Source organism: Argopecten irradians, unplaced genomic scaffold (assembly GCF_041381155.1).
Source record: "Argopecten irradians isolate NY unplaced genomic scaffold, Ai_NY scaffold_0122, whole genome shotgun sequence".
Classification (NCBI taxonomy): Eukaryota; Metazoa; Mollusca; class Bivalvia; order Pectinida; family Pectinidae; genus Argopecten; species Argopecten irradians.
In genome coordinates, this window is record NW_027187589.1 from 12,169 (window position 1) to 28,722 (window position 16,554).

The following is a 16,554-nucleotide window of genomic DNA, read 5'->3' on the forward strand; positions in this document are numbered from 1 at the left end:
GTTTTTCCATAGACCGAAGTATGAAGTATTATGACGTCATACATACAATTTCCGGGCATATTTTAAAAGTGGCACAGTCATTGGCCAAACTGAACTATTAGATAGGATATCAATCCGCCAAAACTCAATTTGATTCATTATCACAGTAAGTAATATCACGGAAATTAATACATAATTAGTACCTAATTGAGTTAATCTAAATTGATACTTCGAAACGAGTTTCATAATTTCAATTTCATAAAATTTTATTTCATACAAAATATGAAAAGCGGTCAAACAACAGGCTAAGCCTCAACAGGTTCTCCCCAGATAACACAGCGCATTTAACATTATATACAATATATACTCTTTTAAAAATAAATTTAAAGTATCTGAACAACTTACATGAGAAGATTTAGATAATCAAAATCTGTAAATTAGATGATGTATAATTCGATATATGTTTTTTAGGTGAAATTTTGTTTATGTGATAGGTACTCCTTCCACTCATGGGATACAGACCAAAAAAGTCCATTCGCAAATAGCGATCACAAGTCATCCACCCATCCACACATTAATGTCTCCTGTTAATATTATATCTAATTTATATTATTAGTTATATCACAAAACATTGTATCAAAATTTTCCAAATAATCTACATTGCTACCAGGTGGTCTGTAAATACAACCTAATAAAGACTTATTCCCACCTGTGATAACCTCAGTCCAAAGCATTTGTATATCTTCTTTTCATAACTATATTATCTTTCCGATAAATAATGACTCCTCCCCCAGGTTCACGGTCTTTTCTGTCTAGGTAGTAGATTCATACACCTTACTTGATTTTCATTCTCTGCAAACATGTTTTATTTCTGGTTTGTTAAAAAGTTTTGCATTAACACCAAATTTATGAAGTACTTAACTTACTAATTATTTATAATGCCTTTATTTTTATTTGAATAATTCTGAGAAAACGATACAAATAATTTATGCTTTTTAAGTACTTGATGCTTTGATATAAACGTAAGTATCATAACTCATACACGACAGAAAATGGAAATACGTGAGAGCTCATCGTTAAAGCAGCAATGTGTTAAAAAAGTATGATGTTACGGTTATAGTTATTTCTGACACCAGAGGTAGATAAACTTAAAGCTTGTGACGTTCATGTTATGACGAACACACTTTGCATGGATTTTGGACTTACATTATCATCACGAATCTGAGATATTTTTACTCCATTATTTGTAAAAGATAACCTCGTGATCGACCGAACACAGTGTGAACTTGTCTAGGCAGGTGAAGTGAGGATTCACCAGAGACCATACAACACCATGTAGAAGGTACTGTACAGACTTAAATTACTTATTATTTCTTCGCAAATTTATCGTTACTTTTCAGACCAAAAACGAGAGTCTTAATGTAATGGACTAATGGCGATGGCGATCATCATAACGCCCGAGCACTGGTATTACGTCATCAGCCGTACAACGATAATAATAACATACACAAAACAATTTTCGTATATTCTCTTAATAGTATTATTAAGATACATATATAATGTATTATGCATACAATGTATATCACACGTTGTCGCAAATATCAACTTGATTCCATCATTGCCATTACAGTAAAGAACTTGATAGTCACACATTGGTAATGTCTTAAAAGGATTAAACCTTTTGGCAGTCTCACTTGCTCTTTAACCTTTTAATACATCTACAATTCCTATTTGTTACCATTGCGTGTTTTATTTATATTTAACAAATTAAGGTAATATACAAAATATGTTCATATCAACGTTTTCGTATTATTCATTATATTATAATGGTCTCCAAATTAGTTTTTATGTGCTAAAATAATTATCTCCAGATATATATACGTATCTAGAAGACTCTCTGTTCGAAACGATGACTTCCCAGCATATTTCTAGATAGTTTAACTCTATTAAAACTACCCTCGCTTAAACACGACCAGCGACTACACATCTCTTTACATCGACCAGAAAACAGGATCAACGTAGTAAATTCAGCTTTGTTATACCTTATATCAAATCAGTCCTACATAGTTATATAGAACATTTGAAGGGTAATAACAGATAGACAGGTTATCGTTTATCTTCATATCCCACATCTGATGTTAGCCTTTCTTCATTAAATACAGGCATGTGTTAAGATATGAACTATAGAGTAAATATTCAAAACATATCTGTAATTACTAAATTCAAGATCAATGGCAAAAGTGACATTTGCAGTTTGAATAGCCAAATCTACTTATTTGGGATTCTGTATATACAATGTTGTTTACACACGTACTGTAGATGTGTTTATCTGGACCTGTAGATAAACTAGTCTACATATCGAGGTAAACTAGTAAGTATTGAAAGGTTTAAAATCTACATACAGAAGGAATAAGTATAATCAATGTTTTCATTATAGATAATGTGGAACACGTGCTTTGAGTGCTTTACAGTGTGTAATTTATATCGCCTATTATATTTCTTATTTTTAGAGTGGTAATGGGATATACTACAAAAATATGATATGATTTTTAAAAGGAAAAAAAATCATACACAGTCACAAAAGAAAGATTGATATTGCTTTAGTCTCATCACAGGTTTACGCTGCGCAAAAAAAAAAATACTAAAAATAGCCCTGTATCCCATTTCCAGAAAATGGGGTAATTAATTTTAAAATGCTCTGAACACCACAAAAAAATTTGATCTGAATATTTCAGGGATGCATTCGTTGAATGGATGATGATTTTATTCAGTCTGTGCTCATTAGGAAATCGTTACCTGGGGATGTAGCGTGTACTTTTCCGACTAACGATTTTTACACGAATTCTCGTAATTCAACTTTCGATATGAAATCAAATTCGCCCATAATCTCATCATATCATATACCATAGTAACCAGTAAGGAATTGTCTTCAGTGAAAGCTAAAAATATTCAGATCGGATGATTTTTGAGGTGTTCAGAGTATTTTCAAATTAAATACCCCATTTTCTGGAAATAGGATACAGGGCTAAGTAAACAACCTTTCAGTATTTTTAGTTGTTTTTTTTTTTTTTTTTGCGCGTCGTAAACCTGTGGTCTCACTACAAAAAAGGTCATGTAAATATACCAACATTTCAATTTGGACACTTAAAAGGAATTGAAAATCATTCATAAAAATACGAACAAGTAAAAAGGCATGTGTAAAAATATTCAAACTCCTGAAAGAAGTTAATAGCTAATCTGTTTGGTGAAAAGTAGGCCTAATTTACTACGTGCAAAGCACATATTATTCCTATTATTCGTATTTTTTTTTATTTTACTCTCCTTGCAACTTTTAAATTATCGTGCCGCTGGCGACCGCCTAATTCTTCGTGTTAACATAACACTCTCTGACTATTATATTTTAATTATATGCTAAAAGATATTTAAGATATAGAAAAAAAATAGAAAATTACCGAATCTAGATTTTCCAAAGTATAGTTATGAATAAAACACAATTATAAGTAATACATATATGAAGCCATGCATTATCAGACACGTGTATATTCCAATGCAGGAATTACTAGATGACCTTGTAATTGCTCTGGTGTACAGAGAAAACTATATATAGAAGGGTTTGATACACTTTTTATGGTATATGGAGAAACTGAAAGATATTCATTAGATGTCGATATTTTGTTAAGAATTATACAATTTTGGTTTATGTTGGTTTGTAATAAAATAAATTATCAAACCGTACATGTATGTAGCATGGTTCATGTTGATAAAAATATTATTATATCAGAAAAGTTTTGTACCACATATTAACTATTTAAAGAACGAAGTTAAACAAAAACTGTTAATAACAGTTTTATGTATACATTGGACACCTTGTCACACATTAAGTGTGTCTGAGTGAGATTTATATAGAAACATTTATCATTATACAAAATATTCCAATCTGTCGATTAAATACGATTGAATTGAAATATAAGGATTGAATCTTGCTTTTGTCGATTTCATGGGGTGATGAATTTTATTTCCCCTTGAAACAAATTCAAAATGAACTGCTCACTTCATTCAATTTGTTTCAAGTTACACATGAATGTCAATACTGATGACGCCTGTACAAACTTCAATGGACACAACTGGAGTGCATTCTCCACAGTGAAAAATGATCGATTCTTCCCGGGAGTTAGGCATCCATGCGTTAAATCGGCCATTAATATATGCTCAATACATTGTGTTTATTTAAAAATACATGAGTATTATTTGTTAGCCTGACAGTTGATTATTCAAAAATTATTAACATTAATTTTCTAGATATATTGAATTCCAGTCATATCATATATCATATATATCCGTTCACATATACTAAATATAGATATGAACGGAAATTCAAATACATTTTCATTCTAATAAAATTAATCTTCGCGATATTGTTTTGGAACTAGAATCACGAAATACATTTTTGTTGATGGTATCATCGATAAGGTTTAATACAAAAGAAGTTTTATTGTAACTGCGTTTACGAAAACTACACTTTGTGTAAAGTTATGTATCGGCAATAATGATGGCATTACTATATTTAACTATAGATAAGGTTTAAATGTTATCAATACAATAGTATAGGACACCTATATATACAGGTAATGACTTAGGAATTCCACACAATAACGGGACGGATTGCACCAAACGTTTTTAGCGTTATTCGTCGTTAACATTACGTGTAGCTAAAAATGATTACGTTCAATATTTTCATCCCGGTCTCTATGGCTGTACTTAACTAATATTTGATTTTTTAAATTTGTTTTTCATGTTTTGATTTCGTGATTCATGTTACGGTATTTGATCAACCAAGGTTTTAAGAGACAATCCACTCTATAAGGCTAATTCTTTTACATAACCAAGAAGCAAATTATGGCATAAATGTATGTTCTACATTTCTTATGCAACATATGACATAAAATATTGACAAATTCCACGTCATTTTTTAGTATTTTAATTGAGACCGCTGTAATTACAAAACATTAAACAAATGAACTACATAACCACTGAGGAGGTGATAAAATGATTTTTAGGAAAGACAATTAACCTAATAAGGTAAACACACCACTGTTAGAGCAATTTGAGCAGTTCTAGACAAAAGTTGCATTACTTTACGAGAAAGGGACAGGGATCGGCATAAAAGAAGTTCGACCACAATGTGTAATGGCGGACAGCGAGCGAGTTTGAACATTTCACACGTATTTCATCACCATGGGCTTTTCATGCATATCACAGTAAAACCGACTGATCTAATTTCCATTAGACCTGGGTTTTTCCGATATATGTACAAATTTTAATGTCCCCTTATACTGAATTGTCTCTTTAAGAACATGTCAGGTTTTGGTAATTGGAAGATTTTAGAACTCTGGGATTCATTTAAAACGGACATACATTCTTAAAGTAAAGCAAATTGATGCATTATATATACATACCCATTTTATGCTATCAGACACAGGTATAAAGATATGGTTTTTAACTTCAATACATTATTTTCTAGCGGTGAGATGTAATGCAGTGATTTGAATATATTTCTTTTTTCAGATTAAAAAAATGGCGACTTCTTCCAACCTAACATCATACCGCACTGTTCTTGCCGATATTGGCAAGAACCTTGAAACAGGTAAGTTAAACCTTATTTCTCCATTTTCATTAAGTAAAATTTCCTTCGTCATTTTTGTATCCTTGTGCAATTCATATCTCCTTTAAAAAATACTAGTTAAAAAAGACAAACTACTTTGACAAAGTTTCAGTTTGAATCATATATTTTCTAATTTTCTTGGTCAGTATATACTAAGTATCCTAATCAACAAGTCAAACTACTTTGACACTATTGGAATTCTTATTTCTAATAACACCAACGCTTTATTCTCAATGGAAAGGTGACGTGAAAAGTGCGAAGTTTGTCATTGGCGCAAACAAAAAGTTGTTTCCCTCCGGCGATCTGGAAGGCATTAGCACTGGAGAGGAACTCATGGTACTTTTGGAGAGGAAAGGATTCATATCTGATTCCAATATTGAAAACCTGCACTCACTGTTGGGGCAGATTGGCTGTATACAGCTTTCTTCCGAACTGGAGCCTTTGAAAAATAATCTTATCCTCATGAAAGAAGGTAAGGTAGCAATTTGCTTCTTTTCTTTATGATGGCGTACCTTGTAATCTAACCCTGTCTAATTATATCTGTCGATAATGTAATGTACGATGTAAATTATTTTTTAAAGTTCAGAGGTAATATTGACGTTTTTGGGTTGGGTTGTAGATTTTGACGTTTTGAGGCATTATCATTTATAGCGGTACTATTTTTTCCTGTTTCTATCAACGTTTATTGTCTTATTTTGTTGTTAAACGTTGAATGATACTGTATACACCCATAGGATGACATTTAACAAGTTTTGGTCGTCTCATTTTCCCTAAGAGAACCAGTTATTTATCCAGTAGCTGATAAATTCTGAACATCTTCCCGCGTTGCCCATTTTTATAATACATATGTGTAAGTAGGATCGGAAGTTCGTCTGATGTTCCCGGAATATTTTCTGTTCCAAGTTTGAATATGATACTTTTTGATAGCAGAAAGTCTTGTCGCACATCTACACTTGTCGCCTTTATTACTTATTGATGCTTTTGAACAATTTTAAAAACTAATGAAACATTGATAAATTTAACGAGTTATCCTATTTTGTACGCAGTAAATATAGTTTCTATTTATTTCATATATTTCAACAGCAAAATGGAAAGTTGGATATGCCACCGTTCCACACTTCCTGAAAGTGAAACACTGTACCGCACTAGAAAAGGCATTGCTAGCAGAGAATATAATTGCTATTTTGGGAAGTATCATAATCATTCAAGCAAAGATTGCAAGATATGTAAAAGTCGTGCATGAGAAAGATTATTACCATATAGCCCGCTACTTTAATTTTTGTGGGCATGATATTTTTGCGATTTTGTGGATCATCGCTATGATTACGAAATTTTGATCCGTGAATGAGTTAAATCATATATACATTTGAAGTCAAATTGCGAAATTTTGGTTTTCTAAATTGTCATCTCCCAGTTTAAGGGCGCAAAATTTGGATACGCGAAAGTAAGCGGTTATACGATATGATCGCATACCTACTGTATGTAATTGATATAACAAACGTATATGTTTGCTCGAACAGGTCCACCAGCGACAGGAAAAACCCAATTGGCATGCAATTACGCACAGGAATTCTTCAAGGAGAACGGGGAATCAGTAATATGGAAGCTAGACTGTGAAGGGAGAACAGAGTTAATCAAATCAATGATTGACCTCTTAGAACGCCTTCAAATGAAACCGGAAGGCAATAACAAGGACAAGGCACATTACTTGGAGGAGATGGGACAGATGGTGCTGGATAATCTGGGAGGCCCAAAACAAGCTAGGAAAACACACTTGCTCATCTTTGACGACGTTGGCGATTCATGTAACGAAATCGTGAGCAAGATTCTGAAGATCTTCAAGGAAAACTCACGAAATGTCAAAATTATTGCTACTATGAATGGCGATATTGGCATTGCTTGTAGAACCATGGAGGTTACTGGCTTACTAGACGAGGAAGTTATTCCTTTCTTCAGACATAGTTCAGATTCAGACAGAACGCAATCGGCTATAACAAATGCTAAGGATGAAGATATTAAAGCTTTGGCCAAATTATTCGGGAACTCGCCATTCGGTTTGATGCTATCTAAACACTACATCGAAAAATCGGGGATGGACCTTTTAGAGTTCACAAAAATGTTAAAGGAAGATGAACAATTTTTCGATGCTGCAGAAGATCACGCAGAAAACATCGGTCAGTACTACAAAAAACGACTAATTGCCGCAAACAGAATTATTTTGGAAAGGGTGGAACTAAAACTGAACGATGACGGTAAGATACTACTGTCTCTCATCCCTTTCCTACATCACGAACATATTCAAGTCGGAGTATTGTCTAGACTACTCAAGAGTGGGTCTATTCATGGCCACAAATACGAAGACAGCAATGTCATAGAAAGACTTAGAAAGTATGCTCTCTGTGACTTGAAGGGTCTTGGCCATGACCGCGTTATATCAATACACGCTTTAACACAAATGGCTCTTTTGAATCGCCTGTCCACGAAGGAGAGAAATCAGCGAATTCTTAGTTTACTTAATTTTTTCGCCACGAACATGATCATGGATTGTAGATTATGGTCATCAATGCAGACGAATATCTTGTTTATCGACCACGCTATGAATGTTCTCCGGATGGCTGAAGCGCTAAGCGACCCTTGTGACACGATCAAGGTTTTGATATGTTACGTGAGCACGCTTGTCGGTGTGACATTCCGTATCAAAGGCGTCGACAACTTCTTGGTAAATCAATACCTCACTCGAGCCATGACGCATTGCTTTCAAATGATTGGGGAAGATCCTTCTCAATTTGGATTAGACCTCTCTGGAGATACGAGGTCTGACATAAGACACATTACTGAGCACACTAGAAAAGAAGGTATTCTGGTTGAAAAGTTAAGCTCTCTTAAAACAAAAAATCCAGACAAATTCATCAAAGAATTTATTCCCTCCATGAAACGTCCAGACAAGGACATGGAACACCTGAAGACACGGTCGAATCTATCCCGATTTTCTTTCAAAGAAGAGCTAGGAAGCGAACTGCATAGCGAGCTTGTTAAGAAGAAGCTGGCAGCACCTCTCGACGTTGTCCGCGAGTTTTTCTTTGTTGAACTGTTATTTGTCATACTTTTCAACAACGGCCGAAATCACTACTTACAGAAACATTTACGCAAAAAGTTCATGGAATTATCATGGGAGCTGGGCGAACAGCTGAAAGAGAAATGTCCCAATTTTCTTTCAATACAGTTTCTGATAACTCAGAGGAACGGCCTTCTGTACAAACTACTAAAGGTTGATCAAACAAATACAACAAATGAAGAAAAGTTGATGGTACTTCGTAGTGCTGTAACAAAGTACACATCGTTGCTTCATGACAAAGAAGATTACTTCGAATTATGTAAGAACTTTCACCACACAGCAATGTGTCGGAAATTCCTGCTCAAATGTTACTGCCGTCTGTTCGAACTGCATACTACAGACACAGAAAACGAGAAACCTATGGACTGGGTATGAATGTGCTAAGAAACTAACAGACTTAATGAAAGAAATGGCTGACTTTACTGCACTTCCTGGGCTCCATGTTCAGTTAGCGAAATTTTACATGTTAAAGTCACCAGAAGGAGGGAGTCATATAGCGAAAGCCATTCAGCATTTGGAGGAAGCAGACACAATGGAGAAGAACACGGATGTCGGATTGTCACATTTTCGTCTCCAAGCCCTGTTTGGGTTGGTCGTCTGCTATCGAGAGATCGGGGACGCGGACAGTCTGAAAAGTGCAAGAGACATCTCGTGCCTTCTTATCAGCAAACTGCACTCATGCAATTCACAAAAAAGCTTAAAAAAGCACACAGACATCTAAACGAAATTAATGAAATACTAAATTCCTAAGCAGTAAAAAGGTTATAACTTAATTCAGAGATTAACTTTTACTTGTCAAAATATAATTTCGCTAACTGCTGTATAGTGCTTTAAATTCCTGGGGTCCATATTTTCTCTTGTGAGATGTGTCATTTTGGATAAGGTTCACACCAAACAGACGTCTCGACGATGGTACGATAAAATTATATGTTTTGAATTTGCGGGTTTCAGTAAAACCACCAATATAGCAAAATTTAACCGCTATACAGTAGTTTACTACCAGCATTAAAGTTTGTTTGATTTTGCTCTTTTGTATTACATGTGTATGTCCTTTTCAGCTCAATAAGGAAGGGACTATTTACTGCAGACATTCATGTGTTAATATCATCATCGAATAGGATAGATGTATAGGTTCCTACACAGAAATGTTGATGTGCAGAAAGGTTCATCCTCGATACTCCAGGGGTTCCGATCACTTAAGATCTCTACACCCTGGACTATCTCATAGTAACTGAAGGCAGCTACAGTGAAAAAATCTGAACCAATATTAGGCCTGCAAAAATTTTCTTTGAAGACTACAGAGAGAGCAACGTCCAACTTCAAAGCCACATAGTCAACCACAATGTACCGTTATACGGCTCCAGTTTTACTATGATATAGTCCAGGGGTCTAGAGATCATTAGTGATCGGAACACCTTGAGTATCGAGGATGAAAACAGGCATGCTAAGTATTATTATACTCAAGTAATTTCAGAAGAACATGACACTTTAGAAACTTAGTTTTTGTGCTATAACACTATTTTTCGATAAACTATACTTGTAAACGTTTAAATAAATGTGAAAGTCTATATGTGATGTACATCTTCTATCGTCTCAATTTCAATGAAATACAGGAACATAAGTTGCTTCGCCCATCTTTGATAATTTGCTGAAAGTTTATGTGATAATTTTCAAATTGTGCCTATAATTTACGTACTTGCTTTTAGCAGCATAGATGTATGTTATACAATGTTATCATACCTGGGGAAATTACCAGCTAATCGATAATTTGATTGTTATAAGATAACAACTAGCATTTATATGATTATACTATTCCATTGATATTATGGTAGTCATTAGACTGTGTATATGATTATACTATTCCACGGATGTCAGGGTAGTCATTACATTATGTATATGATTATACTATTCCACGGATGTCAGGGTAGTCATTACATTATGTATATGATTATACTATTCCACGGATGTCAGGGTAGTCATTACATTATGTATATGATTATACCATTCCACGGATGTCAGGGTAGTCATTACATCATGTATATGATTATACTATTCCACGGATGTCAGGGTAGTCATTACACTGTGTGTATGATTATACTATTCCACGGATGTCAGGGTAGTCATTACATTATGTATATGATGATTATACTATTCCACGGATGTCAGGGTAGTCATTACATATGTATATGATTATACTATTCCACGGATGTCAGGTAGTCATTACACTATGTATATGATTATACTATTCCACGGATGTCAGGGTAGTCATTACATTATGTATATGATTATACTATTCCACGGATGTCAGGGTAGTCATTACATTATGTATATGATTATACTATTCCACGGATGTCAGGGTAGTCATTACACTGTGTATATGATTATACTATTCCACGGATGTCAGGGTAGTCATTACATGTGTATATGATTATACTATTCCACGGATGTCAGGTGTAGTCATTACACTGTGTATATGATTATACTATTCCACGGATGTCAGGGTAGTCATTACATGTGTATATGATTATACTATTCCACGGATGTCAGGGTAGTCATTACATGTGTATATGATTATACTATTCCACGGATGTCAGGGTAGTCATTACATTATGTATATGATTATACTATTCCACGGATGTCAGGGTAGTCATTACATTATGTATATGATTATACTATTCCACGGATGTCAGGGTAGTCATTACATTATGTATATGATTATACTATTCCACGGATGTCAGGGTAGTCATTACATATGTATATATGATTATACTATTCCACGGATGTCAGGGTAGTCATTACATTATGTATATGATTATACTATTCCACGGATGTCAGGGTAGTCATTACATTATGTATATGATTATACTATTCCACGGATGTCAGGGTAGTCATTACATATGTATATGATTATACTATTCCACGGATGTCAGGGTAGTCATTACTATTATGTATATGATTGATTATACTATTCCACGGATGTCAGGGTAGTCATTACACTATGTATATGATTATACTATTCCACGGATGTCAGGGTAGTCATTACACTATGTATATGATTATACTATTCCACGGATGTCAGGGTAGTCATTACACTATGTATATGATTATACTATTCCACGGATGTCAGGGTAGTCATTACATTATGTATATGATTATACTATTCCACGGATGTCAGGGTAGTCATTACATTATGTATATGATTATACTATTCCACGGATGTCAGGGTAGTCATTACATTATGTATATGATTATACTATTCCACGGATGTCAGGGTAGTATACATTATGTATATGATTATACTATTCCACGGATGTCAGGGTAGTCATTACATATGTATATGATTATACTATTCCACGGATGTCAGGGTAGTCATTACACTATGTATATGATTATACTATTCCACGGATGTCAGGGTAGTCATTACATATGTATATGATTATACTATTCCACGGATGTCAGGGTAGTCATTACATTATGTATATGATTATACTATTCCACGGATGTCAGGGTAGTCATTACATTATGTATATGATTATACTATTCCACGGATGTCAGGGTAGTCATTACACTATGTATATGATTATACTATTCCACGGATGTCAGGGTAGTCATTACATTATGTATATGATTATACTATTCCACGGATGTCAGGGTAGTCATTACATTATGTATATGATTATACTATTCCACGGATGTCAGGGTAGTCATTACATATGTATATGATTATACTATTCCACGGATGTCAGGGTAGTCATTACACTATGTATATGATTATACTATTCCACGGATGTCAGGGTAGTCATTACATTATGTATATGATTATACTATTCCACGGATGTCAGGGTAGTCATTACACTGTGTATATGATTATACTATTCCACGGATGTCAGGGTAGTCATTACACTGTGTATATGATTATACTATTCCACGGATGTCAGTGTAGTCATTACACTATGTATATGATTATACTATTCCACGGATGTCAGGGTAGTCATTACACTATGTATATGATTATACTATTCCACGGATGTCAGGGTAGTCATTACACTATGTATATGATTATACTATTCCACGGATGTCAGGGTAGTCATTACACTATGTATATGATTATACTATTCCACGGATGTCAGGGTAGTCATTACACTATGTATATGATTATACTATTCCACGGATGTCAGGGTAGTCATTACACTATGTATATGATTATACTATTCCACGGATGTCAGGGTAGTCATTACATTATGTATATGATTATACTATTCCACGGATGTCAGGGTAGTCATTACATTATGTATATGATTATACTATTCCACGGATGTCAGGGTAGTCATTACACTATGTTATATGATTATACTATTCGACGGATGTCAGGGTAGTCATTACACTATTTATATGATTATACTATTCCACGGATGTCAGGGTAGTCATTACACTGTGTATATGATTATACTATTCCACGGATGTCAGGGTAGTCATTACACTATGTATATGATTATACTATTCCACGGATGTCAGGGTAGTCATTACACTATGTATATGATTATACTATTCCACGGATGTCAGGGTAGTCATTACACTATGTATATGATTATACTATTCCACGGATGTCAGGGTAGTCATTACACTGTTTATAATATTATACTATTCCACGGATGTCAGGGTAGTCATTACACTGTGTATATGAATATACTATTCCACGGATGTCAGGGTAGTCATTACACTGTGTATATGATTATACTATTCCACGGATGTCAGGGTAGTCATTACACTATGTATATGATTATACTATTCCACGGATGTCAGGGTAGTCATTACACTATGTATACATTTATACTATTCCACGGATGTCAGGGTAGTCATTACATTATGTATATGATTATACTATTCCACGGATGTCAGGGTAGTCATTACATTATGTATATGATTATACTATTCCACGGATGTCAGGGTAGTCATTACATTATGTATATGATTATACTATTCCACGGATGTCAGGGTAGTCATTACACTATGTATATGATTATACTATTCCACGGATGTCAGGGTAGTCATTACACTATGTATATGATTATACTATTCCACGGATGTCAGGGTAGTCATTACATTATGTATATGATTATACTATTCCACGGATGTCAGGGTAGTCATTACACTATGTATATGATTATACTATTCCACGGATGTCAGGGTAGTCATTACACTATGTATATGATTATACTATTCCACGGATGTCAGGGTAGTCATTACACTGTGTATATGATTATACTATTCCACGGATGTCAGGGTAGTCATTACATTATGTATATGATTATACTATTCCACGGATGTCAGGGTAGTCATTACACTGTGTATATGATTATACTATTCCACGGATGTCAGGGTAGTCATTACACTATGTATATGATTATACTATTCCACGGATGTCAGGGTAGTCATTACACTATGTATATGATTATACTATTCCACGGATGTCAGGGTAGTCATTACACTATGTATATGATTATACTATTCCACGGATGTCAGGGTAGTCATTACACTATGTATATGATTATACTATTCCACGGATGTCAGGGTAGTCATTACACTATGTATATGATTATACTATTCCACGGATGTCAGGGTAGTCATTACACTATGTATATGATTATACTATTCCACGGATGTCAGGGTAGTCATTACATTATGTATATGATTATACTATTCCACGGATGTCAGGGTAGTCATTACACTATGTATATGATTATACTATTCCACGGATGTCAGGGTAGTCATTACACTATGTATATGATTATACTATTCCACGGATGTCAGGGTAGTCATTACACTATGTATATGATTATACTATTCCACGGATGTCAGGGTAGTCATTACACTATGTATATGATTATACTATTCCACGGATGTCAGGGTAGTCATTACTATCACGATTAGGGTAGTCATTACATGTGTATATATTATACTATTCCACGGATGTCAGGGTAGTCATTACACTGTGTATATGATTATACTATTCCACGGATGTCAGGGTAGTCATTACACTATGTATATGATTATACTATTCCACGGATGTCAGGGTAGTCATTACACTATGTATATGATTATACTATTCCACGGATGTCAGGGTATGTCATTACATTATGTATATGTATATGATACTATTCCACGGATGTCAGGGTAGTCATTACATTATGTGATATGTATACTATTCCACGGATGTCAGGGTAGTCATTACATATGTATATGATTATACTATTCCACGGATGTCAGGGTAGTCATTACATTATGTAATGATTATACTATTCCACGGATGTCAGGGTAGTCATTACACTGTGTATATGATTATACTATTCCACGGATGTCAGGGTAGTCATTACATTATGTATATGATTATACTATTCCACGGATGTCAGGGTAGTCATTACACTATGTATATGATTATACTATTCCACGGATGTCAGGGTAGTCATTACATTATGTATATGATTATACTATTCCACGGATGTCAGGGTAGTCATTACACTATGTATATGATTATACTATTCCACGGATGTCAGGGTAGTCATTACACTATGTATATGATTATACTATTCCACGGATGTCAGGGTAGTCATTACATTATGTTATGAATATACTATTCCACGGATGTCAGGGTAGTCATTACACTATGTATATGATTATACTATTCCACGGATGTCAGGGTAGTCATTACACTATGTATATGATTATACTATTCCACGGATGTCAGGGTAGTCATTACACTATGTATATGATTATACTATTCCACTGATGTCAGGGTAGTCATTACACTATTTATATGATTATACTATTCCACGGATGTCAGGGTAGTCATTACACTATGTATATGATTATACTATTCCACGGATGTCAGGGTAGTCATTACATTATGTATATGTATATACTATTCCACGGATGTCAGGGTAGTCATTACATTATGTATATGATTATACTATTCCACGGATGTCAGGGTAGTCATTAGACTGTGTATTGATTATACTATTCCACGGATGTCAGGGTAGTCATTACATTATGTATATGATTATACTATTCCACGGATGTCAGGGTAGTCATTACACTGTGTATATGATTATACTATTCCACGGATGTCAGGGTAGTCATTACATATGTATATGATTATACTATTCCACGGATGTCAGGGTAGTCATTACACACTGTGTATATGATTATACTATTCCACGGATGTCAGGGTAGTCATTACACTATGTATATATTATACTATTCCACGGATGTCAGGGTAGTCATTACACTGTGTATATGATTATACTATTCCACGGATGTCAGGGTAGTCATTACACTATGTATATGATTATACTATTCCAACGGATGTCAGGGTAGTCATTACACTGTGTATATGATTATACTATTCAGGATGTCAGGGTAGTCATGTACATACTATTCAGATGTCAGGTATGTATATCTTTATTTAATACTATTGCCACGGATGTCAGGGTAGTCATTACATTATGTATATGATTATATACTATTCACGGATGTCATAGGGTAGTCATTACATTATGTATATGATAATACTATTCCACGGATGTCAGGGTAGTCATTCACTTATGTATATGTCATTATACTATTCCATGTCGGGTAGTCATGTACATTATAGTATATGTTATATATACTACTCATTGTTTAACTGTAGACAATCCTGTATACCGCACGTTGTCATCTAGTTTCCGGTCACATGATCATCAAACTATTGTGTCTAAGGTCGACTCATGTCCAGTTCAAGGTCGTTATATCTACTAAACCT

General features: G+C 34.4%; 1 protein-coding gene and 1 pseudogene across 1 annotated transcript in view; one reads left to right on the forward strand and one right to left on the reverse strand.

Annotated features, from left to right (window-relative positions):
- The window catches only part of LOC138311803 (uncharacterized), a 39,616-nt gene that overhangs the window by 5,494 nt on the left and 17,568 nt on the right, over window positions 1-16,554 (reverse strand). The window lies entirely within an intron of this gene.
- LOC138311807 (uncharacterized) lies at window positions 5,505-10,894 on the forward strand (annotated as a pseudogene).